Source organism: Pantherophis guttatus, chromosome 1 (genome assembly GCF_059756535.1).
Source record: "Pantherophis guttatus breed Tessera chromosome 1, ASM5975653v1, whole genome shotgun sequence".
NCBI classification, from domain to species: Eukaryota; Metazoa; Chordata; class Lepidosauria; order Squamata; family Colubridae; genus Pantherophis; species Pantherophis guttatus.
In genome coordinates this window covers 8130644-8156786 of record NC_142063.1, presented here as the reverse complement: position 1 = coordinate 8156786, position 26143 = coordinate 8130644, and the positions used below count along the sequence as shown (strand labels likewise).

General features: G+C 42.1%; 1 protein-coding gene across 1 annotated transcript in view; it reads right to left on the bottom strand.

The window, feature by feature from the left end:
- Positions 1 to 10774: 10774 nt before the first annotated feature.
- Positions 10775 to 26143, bottom strand: part of LOC132710555 (uncharacterized) — a 39121-nt gene continuing 23752 nt past the window's right edge. Inside the window, exons 7-8 of the mRNA XM_087873476.1 lie at positions 16532 to 16750; positions 10775 to 12911 (exon numbers count right to left, since the gene is read on the bottom strand). The gene's annotated coding sequence lies outside the window, so the exon portion shown is untranslated. The remainder of the gene's footprint in view (positions 12912 to 16531; positions 16751 to 26143) is intronic.

Sequence of the window (26143 nt, the reverse complement as noted above, 5' to 3'; positions counted from 1 at the left end):
CTCATAAGGGCTTCTGTGTAGCCTCCAATGCAGTGGCACCTTGCATTTGTGGACATCACCCAGGGAGAATTTTCTTTACAACCTTAACATTTAAAAATTTCCATTAAATAACAAATTCATCCTTCATTTTATCATCTTTTAGAAAATTTATCACATTCTAAACATGCCTCAAATATAAATGCTGTCTATCCTTGCATTATTGAGAGGTTCTTGTTTCTGATTATATTTCCTCTACAATTCAGCTCAGGTCTCAGTAGGATAATGTAGCATTTGGGGAAAAAGATACAAGCCAAGAGAGCAGCTCCAGAGGCCAAAATGGAGAAGATCTCCACAGCCACCATGGACTTCCCTTTGGTGCTCAGATAGGTGGGGAGGAAGCTGATCCAAACACTGCAAAAGACCAGCATGCTAAAAGTAATGAACTTGGCTTCATTAAAACTATCAGGCAATTTCCTAGCCAGAAAGGCCACTGTGAAACTGATGAGGGCCAAAAAACCCAGATAGGCAAGGACAGCGTAAAACATTGAAGTTGAGCCTTCATTACATTCCAAGATGGCCTCTCCAATCAGTGACTGAAAATCCAAGTTAGGAAATGGGGGAGAAGTTATCAGCCAGGTGGCACAAAGGACTGCTTGGATCAGGGGACAGGCTATGACAATGGAGTTGGTCAGTGGTTTTCCTAAGAGTTTCCTTGTCCTGTTTCCTGGTTTGGTGGCCATGAAAGCCAGAACCACCATGACAGTTTTTGCCAACACAGAGGAAACTGCAAGGGCAAAAAGAATGGCAAAGGCAGCTTGTCGTATTAGACAGGTGACCTTCCCTGGTTGACCAATGAAGAGGAAGGAGCAGAGGAAGCAGAGCATGAGGGAGACCAGCAGGATGTAGGTGAGATCTCGGTTGTTGGCCTTGATGATCGGTGTATCATGATGTTTAAGGAAAATAACCAGGACTGCAGATGTGCTCACAGAGAGAAAAAGTGTGAGAGAAACTAAAATGTATCCCAGGGTGTCTTGATAGGAAAGGAAGTGGATCTTCTTGGCAATGCATTGGTCCTTGTCCTTGTTGGGAAATTGGTCTTCTGGGCAGGGTTCACAGTGAGCTGAATCTGAAATCAAAAGTCTTTGTCTAAGGATTTCTTGAGCAACTACCATGCATATTATCTGTCCCTGGGGAGTGTCCTCTTTCTCCTGTAGCTAACCAACAAAGAATGATGAAAGGACTCAGCTGTCAACTCACTGGGCCCTTCAATGCCCTCTATGGCTTTCAGTATGAAATTGCCACTTGTTTTCCCCCCTTACTTTATACTGGACCCCATAGAAGACTGATAGATCTGTTAGCCAACAATGCTGCTGTTTTGTTTTTGTGTACATTGGTTATCCCTTCCTTAAGGTCTCTGCCCTGTACTTCAAATCTGATCATTCAGACTTTTTTTGCTCTCTTATGCTCTATTTAACAGACATAGACAGCAATAGCACTTAGACTTATATACCGCTTCATACTGCTTTTACAGCCTTCTCTAAGTAGTTTACAGAGTCAGCCTATTACCCCCAACAATCTGGGTCCTCATTTTACCGACCTCGGAAGGACGGAAAGCTGAGTCAACTTTGAGCCTGGTGAGAATCGAACTGCCAAACTACTGGCAACCGCTGATCAGCAGAAGTAGCCTGCAGTACTGCATTCTGAACACTGCGCCAACACGGCTTGAATAGATAGATGGATCTATTCTTTCTCTGGCAGGTTTATTTTCTCAGAGATTGATAGAGCTGACAGAAGAAGCATATTCTGAATAATAAAAATGAAAGCTTGAATCACATAAGCCCACCTCTTCAGGAAAAGTTTGGATGTTCGTTTTCCCAATTGGATGTTACAGTCGGAGTCAATATGCAAGTTGGGGATTCATAAATTTTACCCTGAAACTATCCTGCTGAGGATTGCTGAGGATCAGGAAAGGTGATCTATGGAGTTTAGATCTGTAAATTGAAGGGTTCTGCTGAAAAGTATGAATGCATCTCTATCTTACCAAAAATGACAAATATAAAAAACCATTGGAATTCATTATTGGAATGTATTTTTATGCAACAACTACTGCCAGTAGATGGCAGTTTTTACAAGTTTGGATCTATGGCTCTTTTGTTTTAAGTAGAGTTTCCTGGTTCCTGTTACAGTTAAAACAGTTGGGCAGTAAAATACATGGTGTCTGTACTCTTTGTTTGGTCTGTGGAGCTACATAAACAGAATTTCTAACACGAACAGATATTTTGATCTACTGAATGGCTTCCTTGATCCTGGAAGGTCTACATTTAAAGTGTGTTCTACCTGTCTGATTAGAAAAGGTCCCTTCTGGACAAGCATCACACTGGTAGCAGCAAACCTGCTTGCCCTCTGGAACTCTTCTCCTTTCTCCTGCATGGCACCTCTTCATGCCACACCTGGCAAAGGGTCTCTTCTGCAAGAGAAAAAAGAAATTCTTGAGATGAAATAAGCAGTGATCATTCTTCATTATTTCATTTCCACATTTCTATTTCTATTTCTATTTCCATTCCATATTTCTATTTCTATGCTCAGTATATCTTCAAAGGAAGTGGTTCTCTACTGTTTATCAAAAACCAGGAATATCCTGGGGGATTCAGGCCAGTGGCACTCCCAACTCACCAGTGGATGCTGGGATGGCAACCTGCAAAAGAAGGCTTGTGACATTGAGCTACAGCATTTCAAAAATAAAGAATCATGAGGATCCAACTGAATGGGATTGGTCCATGGAAGTCATTGCCGCATCTTCATACTTCATCCTGGACTTCAAACAGAAGTTCTTCCCAATCCCAACTATTTATGGATTGACACAAATTGTCAGACCTGGCCTGGAAGCCATCTTTTCACCTTTGAGCCTTCAGGCCTGCCACAAATTCTACTGTGGGAAAATGGGAGGGTGGATTGTATGGAGTGAAGATGATATGTAGTCAAAATAGCATTCTTTCTAGAAAGTCAAGGTCATTGTGCCCTGCAGCTGTGCTGAGAAGAATGAGGAGGTATCTTCTGTTCCGGAGGGTACCTGATTGGTTCGTGTGATGGACATGTTGGTGAAGGGCAAGGACTTGAACTTTCTTTTGGGTGAGGAAAACCCGGAAGCTCTCAGATTTGGTTTTCCCAGATGTGCCAATATGACATGTCTAATTAAAATTAGCTTTGCGGAAACTCAAGCCTCGGAGTTTGATTTCATTGGGGGTGTTACTTGGAACCCTGACACAAATCAGACCTCAAGTGTGTTACATGCAGAGCAGGTTTTTCACCAAATGACTGCCATATGAGAGAATGAATTTTCCCCCTGAACTTACATTTTCTTCCGGCTCACCTTAGTTGCCCAGACAATTGCATCAGCGTTAATGGTGAAATCATGGCCTGGGAGAGCCCTGGTTTCTATTTGCCCAACTTTCACGGGCACAAAAGATTTATTGAGGAGGAAAACCCAGTTGAGAAGATCAAAACAAGAAGATCCTGGTCCATTTCCTGAGAACGACATTTCCTCTCCAGCACTGTTGTTAAATTGGACGTTCCACAAATAGTAAAGAACCTGAAACAAAATGCACCTCCAGTAATTGGGGACATTGGCTGATGATCACATAAAGTTATCATGGTTTCTGTCCGTCTTTGTTGACCATCATTTTAGGTCATGGAGGTATGTTTGAGAAACTAGAGGAATTCCATTTATGGAAATCTGGTCAATCAAGGATATCATCAAATATTTGGGCTCTTTCCCCAGCACTACAAAAGTTTTACTTTACCATTCGCCTCTTCAACTCCAGTTTTTACAGAATACTGCCGGAAAAGAAAAAGAAGAGATCCCAGAAGAAACAAGCATTGTTGCATAAAGGATTCTCTGATAAATCGAAAGATAAAAAGGACAAGTATAAAAAGTGGAAAGAAGGACACATAACTGAAGCAGAATACCAGCATATAGCCCGAATCTGCAAAGATGAAGTCAGAAAAGTTAAGGCTCAGAATGAACTAAGACTTAACAACTTCCCTGTTTATGACCCTGTACAGGGGTACAGTTGGGTTGACTGGATGGAGCTGAGTGTTTACTGGCCGGATGCCCTTCTTGACACCTACGGGGAGTTCACAACAGATATTTTTTTCTTTGCACCCTAGGAGAGAAATATCTGCTGCTACCTAGGATTGAACTCTCAAACTTCCGAATGGAAAGTGAGCGTCTTCACTTCCGGTTCCACTGGAAGTTGGCAAACGGGCCATTTCTGGCCTCTGGAGGGCCTCGGTGGGGAATTTTTGCCCTCCCCAGACTCCTAGAAAGGCTCTGGAGCCAGGTGAGAGAGAAAAATGGGCCTACTAGCCCATCGTGTGCCAGGAGATGGGGGAGCGGGTTTGTGTGTGTGTGTGTGTCATGCATTCATGCACGGGGGCGGGGTGCATAGAATTATGGATGTGGGCACATGCGTGGACAACCCCCCTGCCCCCCTCCTGGCACGTGATGGCAAAACGGTTAGCCATCACTATTCTAGTCCATCCCCCTGCTCAAGAAGACCTTTTACCATTTCAGACACTTTTCTCCCTTCTAACCCTTTCCAACATTATGCTGAATTCATATTATAGTTCCTATGTGTTTGTTGTTTTGATCTGTACTGAGATGTATTACATGGCAGCATGCAGACCTTTAATCAGTAATTGAAGAAATGCATATGGGAAGATTCCTCTCTAAGAATCTGTGGACTGAGTCAAAAGCCACAGAAATTACCTTCCATGACTGGACATTTAAGATGCTCTTTCCAAGCCTCATCAGGGTTGGTCGCACTCCTGATCCATCCATTGCATGTAAAGCGTGTGCCAGAGCATAAACAGCATTGTAGATGTTGTAACTTTCTCCTGTCATGCTTGTTTCAAAAATGTAAATTGGCAGCCTCTGCAAATTCTCCTTTGCTGTACATGTTTTTTTCCAGCCTGGAGCAATTTCACCTGGTTTGTAGATCTTGCATTCAAAGACCGTTTCCCACCATGGAGGGAGAAAGACGTCTCCTTGTGGGTTGAAAGGGTCTAAAGACAGGAGGAAATGACTGAATTCCGAGATATCCCCGGTGTGGTCCCTAAAATGCAAAGCCCCATGGAAGGGATTTAGACCTTTCCATATGTCTTGGGATTCCCCCATACTGACTTTCCAATGGGAAGTTAAGATCCAAACTTTGCAAAATGATGTCTTTGTCCATTCTTCATGAACTTTCATTGTCATCACTACATTTATAATACTACCGGAGTCTCCAAACAGAATAATCACCTCAGCTTTGGACCGGGTTTTGGAACTATGAAATACGTTCCACATTGGAGAAGCAAAAAAATCCGATTTCAACCTTTCAGTGAAGGCCAGGCAGATCTCCTTCTCCTTGAGCATTGGCAACAGAGTTGAGATGAAATGTTCTCCATTGTCACTTTCGGGGGCCAGAAGCCCAACCCAGTTCCACTGGAAATGCAGGAGGAGCTGGACTAAACCCACATACTGAGGAAATTCTTTGGGATTAATCCGGAAGAAGGAAGGATAAATTGTTTTGTCTCCTTGAGAGAACTCAAAGCCAACACCGAGCTGGAGAAAGCGAGAATCTTTGTTTTCAAAGACAAAGTTTTATGGTGACTTTAAGGGTTCTCATTGTGTTGTTTCCTGCCCCACCAGTCATGCTGACTTATTCTGAGTGGCAGGCTTAAACTTCTCTCCTTTTTAGGAAGAGCAACCAGTTGCATATTGTGACATGTTGTGACATGTCAAAAAGCAAGTGAACAAACCATCAACCTCATACACAGAATAAGGTAAAGGTTCCCCTTGCACATATGTGCTAGTCGATCCTGACTCTATGGGGCAATGCTCATCTCTGTTTCAAAGCCGAAGAGCCAGCGCTGTCCGAAGACGTCTCCGTGGTCATGTGGCCGGCATGTCTCAACTCCAAAGGCGCACGGAACGCTGTTACCTTCCCACCAAAGGTGGTCTCTATTTTTCTACTTGCATTTTTTACGTGCTTTCAAACTCCTAGGTTGGCAGAAGCTGGGACAAGTAATGGGAACTCACCCCATTACGCGGCACTAGGGATTTGAATCGCTGAACTGCCGATCTTTCGATCGACAAGCTCAGTGTCTTAGTTACTGAGCCACCGCCTCCCCACAGAAAATAAAGTGCGCCAAAAATCTGGATACATTTGTTTGAAGAATAAATTAGGAAGGAATTTATCTCAGCAAGTGGAACATTTCAGAATTATGTCATTATCTATCTCTTTTGGGTTATTTGACACATAAAATATTGCATGCATTCTCTAAATCACACATTCCTCTTATGTCCCCCCCCCCAAAGCATACTTAGTTTCATCTTGGTTTCTATATGTTGTTTGTCTACTCCATACCTGTATCTGAAGGAACCTCCTTACCTGTGGGACCTTGAAGAAGCTGAAGATGGAGGCCATCTGCCTTGAGGATTTGGAGTTGAGACCTCCAACAACAGAGAGCAGAGGGTCCTGTCTGTCACATTTGTAACCTGGAACCATTTGATCTTGTGTGGAGAGCAGGGAGAGGCTGATGAAGGAAATCTCTCTCTCAATCTGGCGATTGTCATAGATGTGGAAGCCAAGAGTGATGTTTGGGAGGAGAACCAGATCCTCGTTGATCACTCTGACGGCAAACACCAAGGCCAGGACCTGCTGGTAATTCTTGGCTATGGGACTATAGTGAGAAAAAACATTCGGGAATATTATAGGAAAGTGTGAGGGAGGAGTTTGCCTTGCTTCGTGGTGGGGAATTTTGGTACAGGAAGTCCCAAATTTCATTGGGTTGGTGGTTTTTTTTTTAAAAAAGATCTTTGGTTAAACATGGATGGGTTTGTGAGAGAAATGTTTTCCCAGCCCCATTATGGACTGTTTTACACCCTTCTATCATCCCTTCTTCCTTCAATTTCTTCTATTGGCTATAATCCTTCCAGTTGCTCTTGTAGCACCCAAATCAATTTGGATCTCCTCTTTAAGCAGCTTCTTCAGGCCTGGTCACCATTGGCCAACACAGGACACCAGTGGGGGATGTCACAATATCGGTATACCGAGAGTTTGGCAGTTTAATGAGAAAAGCACACAACATTTGAAGTTCAGGAAGCCACCAGACTGGTGTCTGTGTGTGGACAGCTGGACTCCCTCCCCTCTGTGGCAGCCCCTCAAATATTGGAAGACTGCTATCCTATCTCCCCTGGTTCTTCTCTTTACTAGACTAGCCATGCCCTGTTCCTGCAACCGTTCGTCGTATGTTTTAGCCTCCAGTCCCCTCATCATCTTGGTTGCTCTTCTCTGCACTCTTTCTATGGTCTCAATATCTATTTTATAGTGTGGTGATCAAAATTGGATGCAGTACTCTAGGTGTGGTCTTACTAAGGCTTTATAGAGGGGTATTTGTACCTCCCTTGATCTTGATTGTATCCCCCTCTTAATGGAATTTAGGATTACATTGGCTTTTTTGGCTGCCACTGCACACGGCTGGCTCATATTTAGCTGGTTGTCCACTAAGACTCCAAGATCCCTCTCACAGTCACTGCTATTAAACCTGGTTTCACCCAGTCTATATGTGTACTTTGGGTTTGTCTTGCCTAAGTGTAAGACTTTACATTTCTCTACATTGAATTTCAGTTTTGTTAGATAGGGCTCAGGTTTCAAGTCCGTCAAGATCCATCTGGATCTTGAGCCTATCTTCTAGGGTATTCCTGCTAGCTTAGTATCATCCACAAATTTGGTAAGTTTCCCTTCTATTCCCTCATCTAAGTCATTTATTAAAACACTGGAGGATTTCAAAAAAATAGACCAGACAGAAATTTGACTGGGATGATATGAGGCTCCTGCCTTGAGCAGAGGGCTGGACTAGAAGCCTTTTTCCAGCCCTATGATTCAATGGGAAATGATCTACTTATTTCCCATCAAGGTGGAACTTACAAAGTTGGTATAGAAAGCACCAATGGGTCATTTTGAAAGCGTGGAACTTTGGAGAGAAGCAAGGTTTCCAGAGGCAAATTCCCACCAATAATGAGATCACCAGGGCTATAGGAGCTTCTTGGTGATTTTAAATAATTCCTTAACACACATATGGTTTGCAGCCTCTTCGCAGTGGGTGGCGGCAGGAGCCAGAATAGTAGCAGCAGCAACAGGTGAGGCAGCCCAGTCATTTTGGTCACCTTCCTTCCTAGACCAGAAATCAAAGTTTGTGCAGAAGCTGAATGGCAGGCAGCGCTTGAAATCTTATCACAGCTTTAGCACAATAGATGTCACCCATGCTATCTGGAGGTCTCCCAGGACAAATTGATATCAACAGTGCTTTTTTTTTCTTTCCAAAGGCAAGACAAGAAACAATGGATGGAAACTAATCAAGGAGAGAAGCAACCTGGAAGTAAGGAAAAGCTTCCTAACAGTGAGGACAATTAACCAGTGGAACAGCTTGCCACCAGAAGTTGTGGGTGCTTCATCATGGGGCGGGGGGTTGTTTAAGAAGAGGCTGGACAACCACCTATCTGAAATTGTATAGCAACAACACTTAGACATATGCCACTTCTCAGTGCTTTATAACCCTCTCCAAGTGGTTTAAAGAGTCAGCCTCTTGCCCCCAACAATCTGGGTCCTCATTTTACTGAGCTCAGAAGGATGGAAGGCTGAGTCCACCTTGAGCCGGTGAGGACCGAACCCCTGGCAGTCAGCAGAATTAGCCTGCAATACTGCATTCTAACCACTGCACCACCACGGCTCCTGGTGTCTCCTTCTTGCATAGGGTCTCCTGTTTGAGCAGGGGGTTGGATTAGAAGACCTCCAAAGTCCCTTCCAGCTCTATTCAGACGGATTCTTACCTGTCTTTGGGCTAACCCAGGAGTTAACTCTGTGCAAGACCAGCTATGTTGACATGTTCTGCCCGCACTCAGATATTTTTTTAAAGCAGATTTTATCTTGGAAGAATGTTGTGTCTAGAAATCCACAGGGGATAGTTTAAGAATTAATTCTTCTTCTGATAATTGCAAGGAACAGGCATTCTCCTACCCACTTAACAACAGCTTCTCTTCCTACACCAGCATGGGAAACATGTTTGTGTCTCTTCTTGTAATGCACGGAGCAGATGGATTTGAGAGTCACGGTGAAGTTATGTATTTGACCTACATGAAGCTGAGCCCCTGCACAGAAGATGCAATTTGGCTTGTGCCATAGTTTGCTCAGATAGTGTGAGTGTTAGTGGGTGCAGTGGCACACAATAATCTGTTGTACTCTGAGCAATCATGTCAATAATTGGAATGGAATAGCTAGTTTATTTATACCTACATGGCAAGCAGGGGTGAAATGTAAAATTTGTTACTACCGGTTTTGTGGGTTTGGCTTGGTGGGGTGGTGGTGGTGGTAATGTGACTGGGTGGGTGTGGCCAACATTTTTTTTTTTTAATTTTAACTTTTCAAAGCATTTTTTCTGCAAATGCAAAAAAAAAATGCGTTGAAAAGCCTCTGCTGATCAGGAACACAGCTGGGATCGTCAGAGCCTTTTCAAAGCATTTTTTAAACCACCTCTTCTGCTGAAGAGGTTGCAGAAAAAAATGCTTTAAAAGTCTCTCTGATGATCCCAGCTGAGTTGCCTGATCGTTTCAAAAAATGCTTTGAAAAGTCTCTCTGACGATCAGGCAACTCAGCTGGGATCGTCAGAGAGACTTTTAAAGCATTTTTTTCTGCAACCTCTTCCCCGGAAGAGGTTGCAAAAAAAAAAAAAAAAGCTTTGAAAAGCCTCTGAGATCCCAGCTGAGTCGTGCAATCATCAGAGGCTTTTTTTTTTTTTACTTTTAAAAGCATTTTTTCAGCGGAAGAAGTTGTAGGAAAAAATGCTTTTAAAAGTAAAAAAAAAAAAGCCTCCAATGATTGTGCGGCTCCGGTGGGCATGGTTGTGGGGGGCGGGGTGCAGGGATTTTTGCTACCAGTTCTCCGAACCACCCGCCGCCATTGCTACCGGATCGGGCGATCCGGTCCGAACCGGGAGCATTTCACCTCTGACGGCAAGGGATGAGATTAGAAACTGGGGTAATAAGAGTGGGAACATATTGTTATGTGGTTCGTTCCTTTGTCTGAAGCTGGTTGATTGGAGGGGAGAGATTGAGCCCAACCCCCGATTTTCAGGAAGCATCAATGAGGCTTTCTCAGTCTGAAGTGTGTTATCATCTGTACCAGGGGTGGGTTCTACTTACCTTTACTACTGGTTTGCAATGCGATCGCGCACACACTCTCTCTTCGCTCGTGCATGCGCCTTGCTTCTGTGCATGCGCAGATTGCTTCTGATGATGTCAGGGTCATTGGGCAGAGCCTCCCAACAGTTTTACTACTGGTTCTATAGAACCGGTCCGAACCAGGGGCAACCCACCACTGATCTGTACGTTGATGATATTCCATTGTGCAATTATTGACTGACAAGCCATGCTGTCATAGGTTTTTTTTTTTTTTAATTTGATTTATATGCCGCCCTTCTCCGGAGACTCAGGGTGGCTTACAATGCGTTAAGCAATAGCCTTCATACTTTTGTATATTTATACAAAGTCAGCTTATTGCCCCCACAATCTGGGTCCTCATTTAACCTACCTTAGAAAGGATGGAAGGCTGAGTCAACCTTGAGCCTGGGAAGATTCAAACCTGCAGAAATTGCAGGCAGCTGTGTTAATAACAGGGTGCATTAAACCACTGTACTACCAAGGCTCCTGCATGCATAAAGGCTGTTGGATGGGAAAGAATATTCTCAGTTTGAATTTTTTTTAAAACCATAATTGTTTTATTTTATTCAGAAAATTTAAATACAAAACCCAAAGAGGAGGAATTCAACAAGACAAAACAAAACTAGACAAAAATATTAAAAAAAGATGTGAGTTAAAAGGACAAAAAATGAAACTCATATTATTCCCACTGGTTGAGCATTAAAAAAAAATTTGCAACAATAATAGCTTTCCCTCTTGCAAAATAGGTCCAAGATTTATAAAGGTCTACATCTGTTTTGTTGGACTTCATTTTTGGAATGTATTTATGCAACAACTACAGTAGTATTCAGGCAGTAGATGGCAGTGTTTAAAAGTTTGGATCTATGGTATATTCTCTACGCCCGTGATAGTGAACCTATGGCATACGTGCCACAGGTGGCACACAGGCCCTCTCTGTGGGCATGTGAACCGTCACCTAAGTTCAGTTCTGCCATGCATGCATGCGTGTGCCTCCCGCTGGCCAGTTGGTGGTCATGTCTCTGCCACGCATGCATGGGGGGCGTGCAGGTGGCCATATGCATGCAGGGTGGGTGGGGTACATGCGGGGGCACGTGTGCATATGCAGGGGGTGGGGCGCATATGCGGGGCTGTACATGCATTGCGTTTTGGGGGTTCGGGCGCATGCACGCACATTTTGGCACTTGGTCTGGAAAAGGTTAGCCGTCACTGCTGTATGCTCTTTTGTAGAGTTTCCTGTTTTCTGTTACAGGAAAATTTCCTGTTACAGTTAAACAGTTAAGTAGTAAAAGCACATGGTGACTGTTCTCTTTGTTTGCTCTGTGCTATATATGGACATAATTTCTAACATATTTGACCTGTCATACATTATATTTATGAAGAAATAATAGTTAACCAGATAATCAACAGCAAAGTTAAATTTCAAAACCCCCTGTAACCAATCTATTATTGTATTTAATACATAAAAAATCCAAAACAGCTTCTTATGTGTCACCAATAACCACATAATTACCTCTGATATGTCTAAGATGAAATCTCTTGTTTGGCTCTTAATAAAAAACAACAACCTTTCCTTAGGATTTTAATTGGGAACTTTCCCATCAATTGCATCTCATTTTCCAAGTTCATAAGTCTCTATTGTCAATCTCTCTGCAGCATGCATTGTTCCAAAAGCCTCTTTAAAAACACAGCATTAATTTCGCCAAGGAAGTCCAGCTCATCATTCATCTATTCCATTATCTCAGAATTTCTTGCAAATCTCTAATTTTCAGATCAGATTCTTTCTTCTTCACACTTTGCAGCAACAGATCGGATTCCAATTCCACGATGTGCAAAATCAACTGTTATTTTCTGCTTTGGGGTATTATCAGGGGTGAAATCCAGCAGGTTCTGACAGGTTCTGGAGAACCGGTAGCGGAAATTTTGAGCAATTTGGAGAACCCATAGCAGAAATTTTGAGTAGTTCGTAGAACCGGCAAATACCACCTCTGGCTGGTCCCAGAGTGGGGTGGGAATGGAGATTTTGCAATACCCTTCCCATGCCATGCCCACCAAGCCACACCCACCAAGCCACACCCACAGAAAAAAATTTGGATTTCACCACTGGCTATTATCCTGGGTTTGGTTCAAAGCCGTTATTAATGTATCAAATTTTAAATTTATATTTTAAAAAGACCCTGTAAATTGGAGGACATTCTCTCGAGGGCCAGGAAGCAGAGCCCAGGATGACTCAGGACATGGAGGAGCCTTGAGATCTCTTGGGCAGGTGGGCCCAAGGACCGACCCATGCCTTAGGCACCCCATGCTCCATTTATTTATTGTTTATTTATTTATTTAAATTTTTGAACTCCCCATCTTCCTCAAAGATGGAGACTTAAGTACCTGTGAGTCATTTAACAACCACCTCAAGGACAACAGGGGTTATTAACACCTTTAAAGCACTACATATCACAGGACTGGGTGATTTTCAGGTGCCTCCTGACTTTAACTAGGAAGCTGGGTTGACAGTCATACCCTGGGAACATATACTCATAAAAGGAAATTTGATTGTGATGTTGGTTCTGGATTGAATTATACCCACCTGGCCCTTCCCCTGATCCCTCCTTACCTTAGCTCTGCCTCCCAGGTATATAAGGCGTGGTCCAGGGATCCAGATCCACTTCCAGACATTCACCTGTAATAGAAATAACTGATTAATAAAGAACTCTGATTCAAGAACATTTCGTGTTGGAGTTATTGGGTAAGATCCTTGGAAACACGCAACATTGAATTGTGTCCAGAGACCGATAGGGAGCCAGTGCAGCTTACAGAGAATTGGTGTAATGTGGGTGTATCTAGGTGCACCCACAATAGCTCGCGTGGCTGCATTCTGGACCAATTGTAGTCTCAGAACACTTTTCAAGGGTAGCCCCATGTAGAGCGTGTTGCAATAATCCAACCGTGAGGTGACAGTTCTAAGGTTTGGTGCCTGTTTGGTGGCCCTTTGCATTCGGTTCCCATGCCTCTGTCCTTGGATCGTTCAGTCATTGTCTCTGGTTGCCTCTTCTGTTTCCTGTCATTCCCCCCTTCCCTATCCCCCCCCTTCATCCTTTATGGCAGATCTGACCTAGAGCCTCTTACCGTCTACAACCCACATGGCCCCGATCCCTCTCTGCTGAGAGTGATTCTCATGTGGGAGGAGATAAAAAAAAATGGGGAATGGGCCCCAATTTTAGGAGTCAGTAGAGGAGGAGGAGATTGATGCAATGGGAAGGACCTTCTGGGAATGGTTTTAGTCTGTGAACAGTTGAGACACACAGGGCTAATTGTCCTGCATTGCACATCTGCCGGGGCAATTTGTACTGCAGTGAATCACCCAGGGTGAGGCAGTGGGGGAGAGTGGCTAGAGAGAATCAGTTGTGGGGGGGCTGGTAGGGAGGGGATACCAGGGAGGGACTGATGGGGAGGGGTGGCCATGGTGGGTTAGCTGAAATGGGGAGGCTGGGTTGAGGTGGCCGGGGCAAGGCGACTGCAGCCAATTGTCCCATTCTCATCAGTGTGTTGGGTTGCAAAGTTACTATTTCATCATTGTTGCTAAATAAGGACTATCTCTCATGTTTATGCAGCTATTACAACTGCTTAAGCCTTCAGGCTTCAAATGCAGGACCAAAAACTACTAATCAAGTCTCACAGCAGAATTGCTTGTTAAGAGTGTGCCCAGGATAAATTTTCTCCAGAGAGTAGTGGGAGGAACTCTTGAAGACCAAAGGATGGACTCATATTTATACATTTGAGAAAGGAGGAGAAAATAATATATGCATAAGGAATACATGATGTAAGCATACCTATTCATAATTTTGAATATCAGTTATTTCCCCATCCTTCCATCATTATTTTCCCACCCTTCTACTGTTCCTTTCAACAAAGAAGTATTCTTTTAATAAAAAAAAAACAAAACACAAATCAGTTAAGTTGCCATAGAAATGTTGATAAAGCTGATTGAACATGAGAGTATTCAAGTTTGCTATTGTATGGGGCAATTAGCACAAATTCCTTCTGTTTCTTTTTCTCGCACCAGAGGCCATTTGATGGAAAGGGAGATGTTATCAAAAATCACTGAATACTGATAGGGAATTCCATGAAGCCTCAGATATTGAAAGAAACAACCACATATGCTTTTAACATTGATACAAAACTCAATACCTTTAAAACACTATTTTGAAAGAATAATTAAATGAAAAAGAATAAAATGAGAAAAAAAACCCAACTCCTTGAAATAATGAATACTTCTTTAAAAAGTAGGTTTCCATCCACATAGGATACTTTGATAACACGATAAAGAGAAGACATGATAAACAAAATGCAGGGTGTTTGTTGTTGAAAACAGGTATATTGTAACAGTTGCAGCACTTGATAAGGAATTCTTTTATGGGCAAATTTCTCCTTTATGCCATCATTTCTTAGAACTTTTATCACATTCAAAGACAAATATAAATGAGGCCAATCTTTGCATTAGTTATAATTTTTTGTTTCTTACTATATTTTCTCTACAATTAAGATGGGGCCTCAGCAGAATAATGTAGCATTTGGGGAAAAAGATACAAGCCAAGAGAGCAGCTCCAGAGGCTAAAATGGAGAAGATCTCCACAGCCACCATGGACTTCCCTTTGGTGCTCAGGTAGGTGGGGAGGAAGGAGATCCAAACACTGCAAAAGACCAGCAGGCTAAAAGTAATGAACTTCGTTCATTAAAGCTGTCAGGCAATTTCCTAGCTAGAAATGCCACTGTGAAACTGACTAGGGCCAAAAGTCCTAGGTAAGAGAGGACACCGTAAAACATTACAATTGAGCCTTCCTTGCATTCCAAGATGGTCTCTCCAAACAAGGAGTGAAAGTCCCAGCTAGGAAACGCAGTTGAGATTCCCAGCCAGGTGGCACAAAGAAGTACTTGGAGCAGGGGACAGGTTATGACAATGGAGTTGGTCAGTGGTTTTCCTAAGAGTTTCCTTGACCTGTTTCCAGGCTTGGTGGCCATGAAGGCCAGAACCACCATGACAGTTTTTGCCAATACAGAGGAAACTGCAAGAGAAAAGAGAATGGCAAAGGCAGATTGTTGGAAGAGACAGGTGAGCTTGGTTGACCAATGAAACGGAAAGAGCAGAGGAAGCAGAGAAGGAGGGAGACCAGGAGAATGTAAGTGAGATCTCGTTTGTTGGCCTTGACAATTGGTGTGTCATGATGTTTAAGGAAAATTACCAGGACTGCAGAAGTGATCAGAGAGAAAAAGAGAGCAAGAAAAACTAAAGTGTATCCCAGGGTCTCTTGATAGGCAAGGAAGTGGATCTTCTTGACAATGCATTGGTCCTTGTCCTTGTTGGGATATTGGTCTTCTGGGCAGGGCTCACAGTGAGCTGCATCTGAAATCAAGAGTGTTTGGCTAAGAATTTCAGGGGTATCTGCCATATGCATTATCCCTCCTACAGAGGTGATATGACTTCCGCTTTCTGCTGTTGGCCTGTCCACAAAGGGAATGATGAAAGGACTCCTTGTACAATTTATGGGGCATCAAAAAGGGCAAATCATCCTCCATTTATGATGATCCTGAGTAGAGATTAGCCAGAGACAAGGATTTGTTCAGTTCCAGCTATTCATTCACTGTGCGCTTCCATGAGTAATGAGGCTTCCAGTTTGATGTTGCTGCCTGTTTTTTCTCCTATTTTATAATGGAACCCCCAGAAGAATGACATATCTGTTATCCAGGAATGCTGCTCTTTTGTTTTTGAGTACATTATCCCTGCCTCGACCTCTCTGCTTTGAATCTCAAATCTGTTCATTCAGACGTTTTTTGCTCTTTCCTGCTCTATCAAAGAGACGTAGATAGATGAATGTCTTCTTTCCCTGGCAGATCTATTTCATCAGAGGTTGATAGTGCTGAAGGAAGGAGCATATTCTGAATAATAAAAAATAAAGCTTGAACTGCACACCACACTTCTTCAGGAAAGATTGGAAGGCAGTTTTTGCATTTGGGGATTAGAATAGGAGTGGAAATCCTAGTTGGAGATTCATAAATTCTGTCCAAAAGCTATCCTGCATGGAACTGCTGAGGATCAGGAAAGATGCCTCTGTGGCCGGGGCAGTTTATATCTGTGAACCGAAAGGTTTTGTTGAAAGATGTGATTTTATATCAATCTTATGAAAAATGACACAATAACAAAAAATGACTTAATGAATGTCTTCTTTGACCCTGAAAGATTAACATTTGAAGTCTTGTCTACGTGTCTGATTAGAAAAGGTCCCTTCTGGACAAGCAGCTCACCTTTGTGGCCCAGACGATTCCATCAGATTTAATGGTGAAATCTTGGCCTGGGGGAGCCTCAGGATTTACTTGCCCCACCTTCACGGGGACAAAATATTTATTGGGGAGGAAAACCCAGTTGAGAAGATCGTAACGAGCAGATCCCAGTCCATCTTCTGAGAAGGAGACTTCATCTCCAGCACTGTTGTTGAACTGCATATTCCCCAAATAGGGAAGAATCTGAAAAAAGGAGAGCTTCAGAAATTGGAGTATTTGGACTAGAGCTACCAATGAGACCTCGTGGCTTCTATCATCACATAATGGCCATGTCAGATGTAAATGCCTTATTCTCCAATGTGTAAATAATGTATATATGGAACATCAGAGGTTAACTTATTCTTTGGACTTTAATGTATTCATAACTTACCACTCCCATTCCTAGCTCCACCCCTTGTATATATAAGGAGCCACCCTCACCATTCTCGTCGCTTCTACCTTGAATATTCAGTGAATATAGAATGCCTATCATAATTAAAAAGAAATATATTTAAAGCTTTAACTTCTATTATCTTTATTGAGTCTGATCCTGAAAATATTGCAACAAGCTGGTAGCAGAGGATGGTTAATTGACTCAATAAGTAATTAAAAATGTCCAAGAAAGATAGGCCCAACACCAGGGCCTACAGCAAAGAAATAGAAACTGATCAAGAGATGATCAACGAATCCACCAATGCGATTTCGAGAGAATCCGAAGAATACACCACTGAAGAAGAAGAACTAATGAGTGAAAATAATGACCAGAAAGAAATCGAAATAGAAAATAACGAACTCAGGTCAGAGATATTAAAGATACTAAAAAGCCAAAAGAATGATGAAAGTCTCATCGCGGACCTCCAGGAGATGCTGAAGAACAGCGGAGCAGCGAGAGAGAAAAACGTCATTAAAGAAAAACCCAAAGATCAAAAAATCGTAAGTGAGATGACTACTGAGAAAATAGTTGTTAAAAAGAAAAGATGTGATCCCGCGCGAAATTTTGAATGGCAGCCATCTTGGTTTCAACGAACTTCAAAAGAGAATGGAGCAGAGCCAATCAAAACGCTCAGTTCAAAATTTCTGGCGCGAAAAACACTATCAGACGAAGAAAGTGAGAAAGAAGTCTCAAACTCTTCAGATGATCCAAAATCAGAAAGTGAAGACGATTTAACAAAATCTCAAGTAAAATCAGCAATGAAAACGCTTTTTGCTGCTTTTGGGCCAAGACTGAAAATTACCAAGACATCTACGAAGAAGCAAGAAATCAAACCGGCGACTCAAGACCTGCACGCTCCCATCCTGACTTCGAAAGCGACGACGCCCGAGCCCAGAGAGCCATGCCGATTTCGCCCTACACCACAGACAAAATCGAATACCAACGCACACAAAAAGAAGAAAAGAACCGTCACCACCACCAGAACCCCAAAAACCGAGCCAGAGACCGACTCATCTGAGGAGGAGCGGATCGAGAGAGCTGAAAGGGAGAGAACCTTCCACGACGCCACCAAAGAAGAAATGAGCAACGCGCATGTGCGAAACTACGTAGACGACCCAGAAGGACTTGAACTGGCCAGAGAACCGCGCAGACTCATTGCAAGCATCCCAATGCCGTTCTGTAATTTCCTGCACTTGAGAGATCACGGACTGCCCCAGGTTGTAAGTAATGGACAGAATAATGTAGGTAACTTACCCAGTGACTTCCCAAAACTTAGAATTGATGGCATTAATTTACAAGAGTGGTATCAACAGCTTCAGGTTATTTTCATGAAAGAAAATTTACTATTCTTTATAACTAGCCCTCCAAGAAGACCTTGGACTTTAAAAATAGATTGTTTACATCATAGAGCATTTTTCATAATAATATCTAGCGTGTCTCCTGCAATGTATCATAGCATCAAACCAAACCTAACTGTATCAGAAATAATTCAATGCATGTTTAATCTATTTCACAGCGATAGCGTAGCTACAACCACAAGAATGTCTAAGGATTTCTTTTCCTCTAGAGTAAAACCAGGAGTTTCTATAAGTGAGCATTTGATAAATCTAAACAAAATAAGAGCTGAGCTACAATTGAGGGGGGAAGTGATTTCAGATCAAACAATGAAAAGTGTTATTATCAATTCACTTGATCCATCATGGGATAGCTTTATGTCACACTTAGATACCATTAATTTGGGATATTTATCCATAGAAAGTCTATCTAACAAATTGATAGCAGAAGACAATTCAAGAAAAAATCGATCCAGTAACCAAACAGACCACAAACCTTTTAGGAAAGTAGTCTTTCAAGATAAACATAATGAGGCCTTTAGATGCTACAATTGTGGATCCAGGGAACATAGTAGAAGAGACTGCCCCAAAGTCTCAAGAGAGAGACATAGACCAGAATATAGGAGCAAATATAATTACAGACAATCTTCCACAGATAGACACAAATATAGAAGCCCACCAAATTACAAAGAAGGTAGAGGGGGTAGAGAAAATTCAAAAGAGAGGAAATCTGGGTCACTGAATGGGCTAAATAAACAAGACAGCACCAGAACACAGCAGGATGAGAATAACAATTGGCTTATTGATTCTGGTGCAACAAATCACACCACCAACAACAAAAGTATATTATCTTCATTTATAGAAGATAAGTTTGTGATAAAGGTAGCTAATCAAGAAAAGGTTCAAGTACTAGGCAAAGGAAATGTGACCTTGCCTGGTCTAGGGAAAATAGAGGGGGTATTATTAATCCCAGAAATACCTCACAACATACTAAGTGCCATAAAATTAAGCAGAGAATCTGATATCAATATAGTTTTCTCAAAGGGGAAAGCAACTATAGAAAAGAACAAAACAAATGTAGGTACTGTAATGATAAAAGGAGGTCTACCCTATCTGATAACTAAAGAAAGATGTTTACATAACATTGATTCAAATATGGAAGATTGTATTGAAGCAGATGATGAAAATGTCAGTAACAGTGACAATGATGAGTGTAGAATAACTCATGATCACAAAAATACATACAAGGAAAAGAAACCAAAAATAGGTAAACCAATTCATGATGAGTGTGCTCACATCTTACACAGGAAGTTAGGACATGCAAGCTTTCCTGTAGTACAAAAAATGACTGAACACGCAGAAGGTGTCAAAATAAAAAATTGTGAAAATTATTTGGAATGCTCAGTATGTAAGTCCACCAAACTAAAAACCAGTCCCAGACCAAAAAAATCTAACAGATCAACTAACAATATTTTTGATTTGGTACATATGGACTTAGTTGGTCCATTAAGTCCCTCAATTACCTATAGAAAACGTTACTTCCTAACTATAGTGGATGACTACAGCCGATATGGTTTTGTTTACACATTAAAGCACAAGGATGAAACATTTCAGAAATTTAAGGAATTCTACAAACGTATAGAAACACAACATAATATCAGAATAAAGCAAATTATGACAGATAGGGGATGTGAGTTCATGTCTAAAGAATTCTCCCAATGGTTAAAGGATAGAGGAATGTTACATTTCACGTCCAATCCTTTTTCTGCATTTCAAAATGGAGTTGCAGAGAGGAAAAATTCCACACTACAAACCACGATTAGGTGCACATTAGAGGATGCTGGTTTAGGCAAACAATTTTGGTCAGAGGCATTACATTATTCGAATTACACTCAAAATAGAACCTGGTCCAGTATTGTGAATAAGACACCATATGAGGTGATGTACAATAGAAAACCCAAATTATCACACATGCACATATTTGGAGTCACTGCAGACGTACACATACCTAAACAATTGAGGAGAAAGGGAGAAAACGTATCCAGGAGATTAAGATTCATGGGATACGAAACTGGAACCAAAGGGTACAGATTTATTGATAGTAATAACAAATTTATAGTATCCAGAACAGCTGTGTTCCATGAACAGGCCAATTGGTCAAAATTGCACCTTAATGAAATATTTCCTAATAAATGTAAAGATACGATATCTTGCGAGGAAGGAACAACAGAAAATCAAAATATTAACAAAAGTAAGAACAAAACCAAAACTTGGACTAATAGTCAGCATAAAATAAAGACAGACACATTAACAAAAAAGGAAGCTAGATATTTGCATGATAACCATAGCAAGCCTGAAAGAACTATTAGAAACAATAGAAACCAAATACCAAATAAATACAAAGATTACATAATGCATATGAATGGAGAACAAATAACACCTAATACATATGAAGAAGTATTGAAACTTCCACATGAAGAAAGAGAAAAATGGGAACTAGCTATGGAAAAAGAGATGGAAAGTTTACAAGGATTAAATGTATTCACACCTGCGATCGCACCTAAGGATAAAACAATTATAGGTACCAGGTGGATTTATAAAATTAAGAACTTAGAAGGAGGCAATACCTTATACAAGGCTAGACTAGTTGCACAAGGCTATGCACAAAAATATCCAGAAGACTATACTGATACATATTCACCCACAGTGAGAACTGAGAGTGTCAAAACAGCCCTTGTAGTAGCATCTGCACTCAATCTGGACGTATTCCAATATGACATACAGACCGCATACTTACATGCAAAATTAGATAAGGAAATATATGTAAGAGCACCACACAGTCAATACACTAATAAGAACGAAATTTGGTTATTAAATAAGAGTCTGTACGGATTAAAGCAATCCGGCAAAAGATGGTACGATTGCTTGGTAAAAGTACTTAAGACCATGGATTTCAACGCCACCACTGCTGATAACTGTTTCTTTGTAAAAAAGAGTAATGATCATATTGAATTTGTATTAATTTACGTGGACGATATTTTATACATTGGAAAGCATAAAGAGAGCAGGGAAATCTTTGTAAATAAGTTAAATGAACACTTCTCACTGAAATCTCTGGGTAAAGTGAATAAATACCTTGGTGTGCAAATTAACAAAACTAAAAGGGGATTCAAACTTACACAGAAAGATAAAATCATCGAACTCCTAAACAAATGTAACTTAAATAATGCTAAAACCTGTGACACCCCTATGCAAACTGATTTTCTTAGAAACACTGATGAATCTTCCCCTGAGTTTAAAGACAACACATTTTACAGATCAGTTATAGGTTCACTCCTTTATATATCTAATTGGACTAGGCCAGATATTGCATTACCTCTCAATCTATTGTCAAGATATGTTAGTAAACCAACCTTGTATCATTGGGAAGCTGTCAAAAGAATTCTAAGATATCTGAAGGGTACATTAGATTTTTGTTTAATGTTGGAACCCAATAATGACAGAGAACCAAAAATTACTTGTTATGCTGATGCAGATTGGGCTGGTGATACATCATGCAGAAAGAGTACTTCTGGTTATGTTTTTCTATTGAATGATTGTCCAGTTTACTGGTATACTGGTAAACAAGAACTAGTAGCCACTTCTACTACAGAAGCGGAATATGTTTGTTTGTCCAAAGCTGCAAATAACCTTGTATGGTTCAATGATCTAATCACTGATGTTTGGAAGAAACCCACCTTACCATTTATTATGCATGAAGACAATAAAGCGGCCATTGAAATATCCAGATCCGATGCAATTGGACAAAGGTCCAGGCATATTGATATAAAGTTTAAGCATGTGAGACAACTGTCTCAAGACGGATTCATTAAAGCAATACATTGCGATACTTCTGAACAATTAGCTGACATATTAACAAAACCCTTACCTTCTAAACAACACAAATATTTAACTTCTAAATTATATGTATTATATTGTCCTGAATCAGAATGTAATTGGTGTTGTGTAACGAACCGGCATTTAGAGGGGGATTTGTCAGATGTAAATGCCTTATTCTCCAATGTGTAAATAATGTATATATGGAACATCAGAGGTTAACTTATTCTTTGGACTTTAATGTATTCATAACTTACCACTCCCATTCCTAGCTCCACCCCTTGTATATATAAGGAGCCACCCTCACCATTCTCGTCGCTTCTACCTTGAATATTCAGTGAATATAGAATGCCTATCATAATTAAAAAGAAATATATTTAAAGCTTTAACTTCTATTATCTTTATTGAGTCTGATCCTGAAAATATTGCAACAGGCCATCCTGACAAGATGGGTTTATATTTGAGAAGCTAGTTCTGTATCTTGGTGGCCATCTGAGGAATCGGGTGTATTTAACACTGAAACGAAAAGTTCTCCCTTTATCCCCGGGCGCGCTTTCCACCTCCGATTGGATCAAAACCCAAGAATTTTCGTTCCAGAGTCTAAATTTAATTTTAGGATTTTCTCTGGTGATCCTTGGCTACATGCACTTTCAAACAGTTCCTTTGTCTTACGGCCTTTTTAGCTGATGGATGAATGTTTGAAATAAAGAAAGGATTGCTATCGGAACCATGGGAAATTCCACTGGTTTTCTCTGGCTCATTGTCAAAGGCAGCAGAATGCAAGAACCAGGTTTGATTTGCTGGGCCATGTGGAAGGAAGCATCTGACCTGGTTGGTCGTTTGAGATACCCTAGAATAGGGCAGGAGTTGAAACAGGTGATGTCCAGGATGCGAGGGGCCTGTTCATATTTTCACAGCCAGCCCTCCTTCTTTTTGACTTGTGCAGTATACAGGGCCTCAAGGGAAAGCAGGTTGGTAGCCCTTCATTGTTTTTTCTGCCCTTCTAATGATCCTCTGAAGTCTGGGTCTGTCTTGGAGGGTTGCAGAACCCAACCAGACAGTTCTGCAGCTGCAGATGGGACAGACTCCATCATTCCTCTGTAGAACTGGATCAGCAGCTCCTTGGGCAGTTGGAGCTTTCTGAGTTGGCGCAGAAAGAACATTCTTTGTCGTGCTTCTTTGATGACGTTTTTTGATGTTAGCTGTCCATCTTGCGATCTTGCGATATGGTAGAGCCTAGACATTTGAAGGTCTCTTCTGTTGATCCTGAGTTTAGCCTTTGATGCAGAAAATGCGGATGAATTTCAGACCAGGAATCCATTAGGACCACTTTGAATCTTGCTCTGTGCTGTGGTTGTCATAGAAACAGGACCCCAGTATTGGATGGGACATTGGAGGTTAGGCATGGCATACAGGTTAGGTTGTGAGTGGGATACAGCCCAGGACCAGAGACTAATTCCCCACGAAAATGACAACATTGCCCTTGGTGTTGGTGTTGGTGTTGGTGTTAGTTCTAGAGCTAGGGTTAGGGTTAGGGTTGCTTGGTGTTGGCGTTGGCGTTACAATTACATCTACAGCTACAGTTACGTTTATGTTTACATTTATATTTACATTTCCAGTTAGAGGTAGAGTTAGAGCTAGGATTAGGACGGCCTTGAATCTCCAGGGGAGCCTCATTCCCTCCTCTTGCGCTGCAGGTCTGCCTGCCAACGCACCGTTTTGCATTTCTTCTTCTTCTTCTTCTTCTTCTTCTTCTTCTTCTTCTTCTTCTTCTTCTTCTTCTTCTTCTTCTTCTTCTTCTTCTTCTTCTTCTTCTTCTTCTTCTTCTTCTCCTCCTTCTTCTTCTCCTCCTTCTCCTTCTCCTTCTCCTTCTCCTTCTCCTTCTGGAAATTAGTTTTCCAAACAGCTCTGATACAATCTGCCTCGTGATAATCTGGAGTCCCTTCCTTCTCCCATATTGTAACATGTTTCCTACCGTAATAAAGAAGCAAATACAGATTTATTTATTTCTTTATTGGTTGGTTTGGTTGGTTTTATTAATTCAACGTCGGAGAGGCTTCCTTCAAATGGAGAGGGTTTCCTTTGCGGGTCCTAGGTGTCCTATGCTCTCTTTGCACACATGTTAGGTTGCGAGTGGGGTGCAGCCCTGGACCAGAGACTAATCCCCCATGGAAATGTCAACATCGCCGTTGGTGTTGGCACTGGTGTTGTTGTTGGCGGTAGATTTAGATTTAGATTTAGAGTAGGTCGAGCTAGATTTAGAATTCCAATTAGGGTTAGAATTAGGGTTAGGATGGCCCTGAGTCTTGAGGGGGGCCTCCTTCCCTCCTCTGGCGCTGCATGTCCGCCTGCCGACGCACCGTTTGGCATGTCTTCTTCTACTTCTTCTTCTTATTATTGTTAAGTGTTCCTGCCTAAGTGTTTGGCAGCCACGATAGGCGTCGGCTCTAATAGGCGCCTGGACGAGGATACGCCGAGCCTGCAATTCCCTCGGGTTCAAATGGCAGCCGCTCACGGGAGCTGTGAAGCAGTGTGAGGAGAGAAGCAGCGTCTGGCAGCAAGTGACTGCCAGCCACGACGGGCACCGGCTCTAATAGGTGCCCGGAAGAGGCTTCGCCTTGCCTGTGATTCCGAAATCCCCTTTGCCTCTTCTACTACCGATACTCCGCCCCCAACTCCGCCCCGGCCCTTTCTCGCTTTCGTTTTCCTGACATCTCATCTGCAGGGAGCCGCTGGCTTCACTGCACCGCAAGTCAGCCGGACAATGTTAGTTGTATTCGAGGATCGTGCCCAATAAATCCATAGACAAACTCTTAGTGTAACAATTATTGTTTATTGATTAAGCATCTTATCGTTACAGGTACAAGTCTGGAACTGAGGCAGGACCGCATGGCTGATCCTTAAGTACCCCCGGGGCGTGGCTAAGGTAAGGAGGGGTCATTGGGTTAGGGTGGACCTTGGGGGTTGGCTTGCCCAGCCCCCCTGCTTCTAGCTCTGAATCAGAGGCAAGGCATTTATTCATGACAAAACCCCCTCTAAATGCCTGGCCGAGATATTTTTGTGTGTTAAGTACTTGGGTTGTCTTTTTCACGAGGACTCCTAATTTTGATGTGAGGTACGTGTGCTGTTTATTTTGTAACGGCTTTGTTAGGATGTCTGCCGTTTATTCTTCCGTGTCACAGTGTATAACCTTCACAAAACCTATGTTCACGAACTGCCTGACATGCTTGTACTTTATGTCGATATGCCTCGACCTTTGACCCACTGCTTCAGCCTTAGATATTTCCATGGCGGCTTTATTGTCCTCGTGCATGATGAGGGGGTAGCTCGGCTCGGCCCATATGTCAGCGAGCAGGTCATCAAACCAGACCAGGTTGTTGGCGGCTTTGGACAAACAGATATATTCAGCCTCCGTGGTGGATGTGGCTACCAAGTCTTGCTTGCCTGTATACCAATGAACCGGGCTGTTGTTTAGGAAAAATATGTAACCCGAAGTGCTCTTCCTGCACTTCACGTCCCCAGCCCAGTCAGCGTCAGCATAGCACGTGAGTGTGGGTGCTTTGGTGTTCTCGGGTTCTAATGACAAGCAGGCCTCGGAAGTTTGCTTTAGATACCTTAATACCCTTTTGATGGCCTCCCAATGGTACACGGTGGGCTTTCCCACGTGTCTTGACAGCAAATTGACTGGCAATGCGATGTCTGGCCTGGTCCAATTCGCAATGTATAGGAGGGAGCCTATGGTGGATCTGTATAAAGTGTTGTCCTTGAACGCCTCAGCCTCATTATACATGTCCTTCAAGAAATCTGGCTGCATTGGCGTTTCACACCCCTTGGCGTTTGTCATGCTGCATTTATGTATTAGTTCTAAAATTTTATCCTTCTGTGACAGCTGAAAACCCTTGCCTGTTTTTGTGATCTGCACCCCCAAGTATTTGTCTACCTTGCCCAATATTT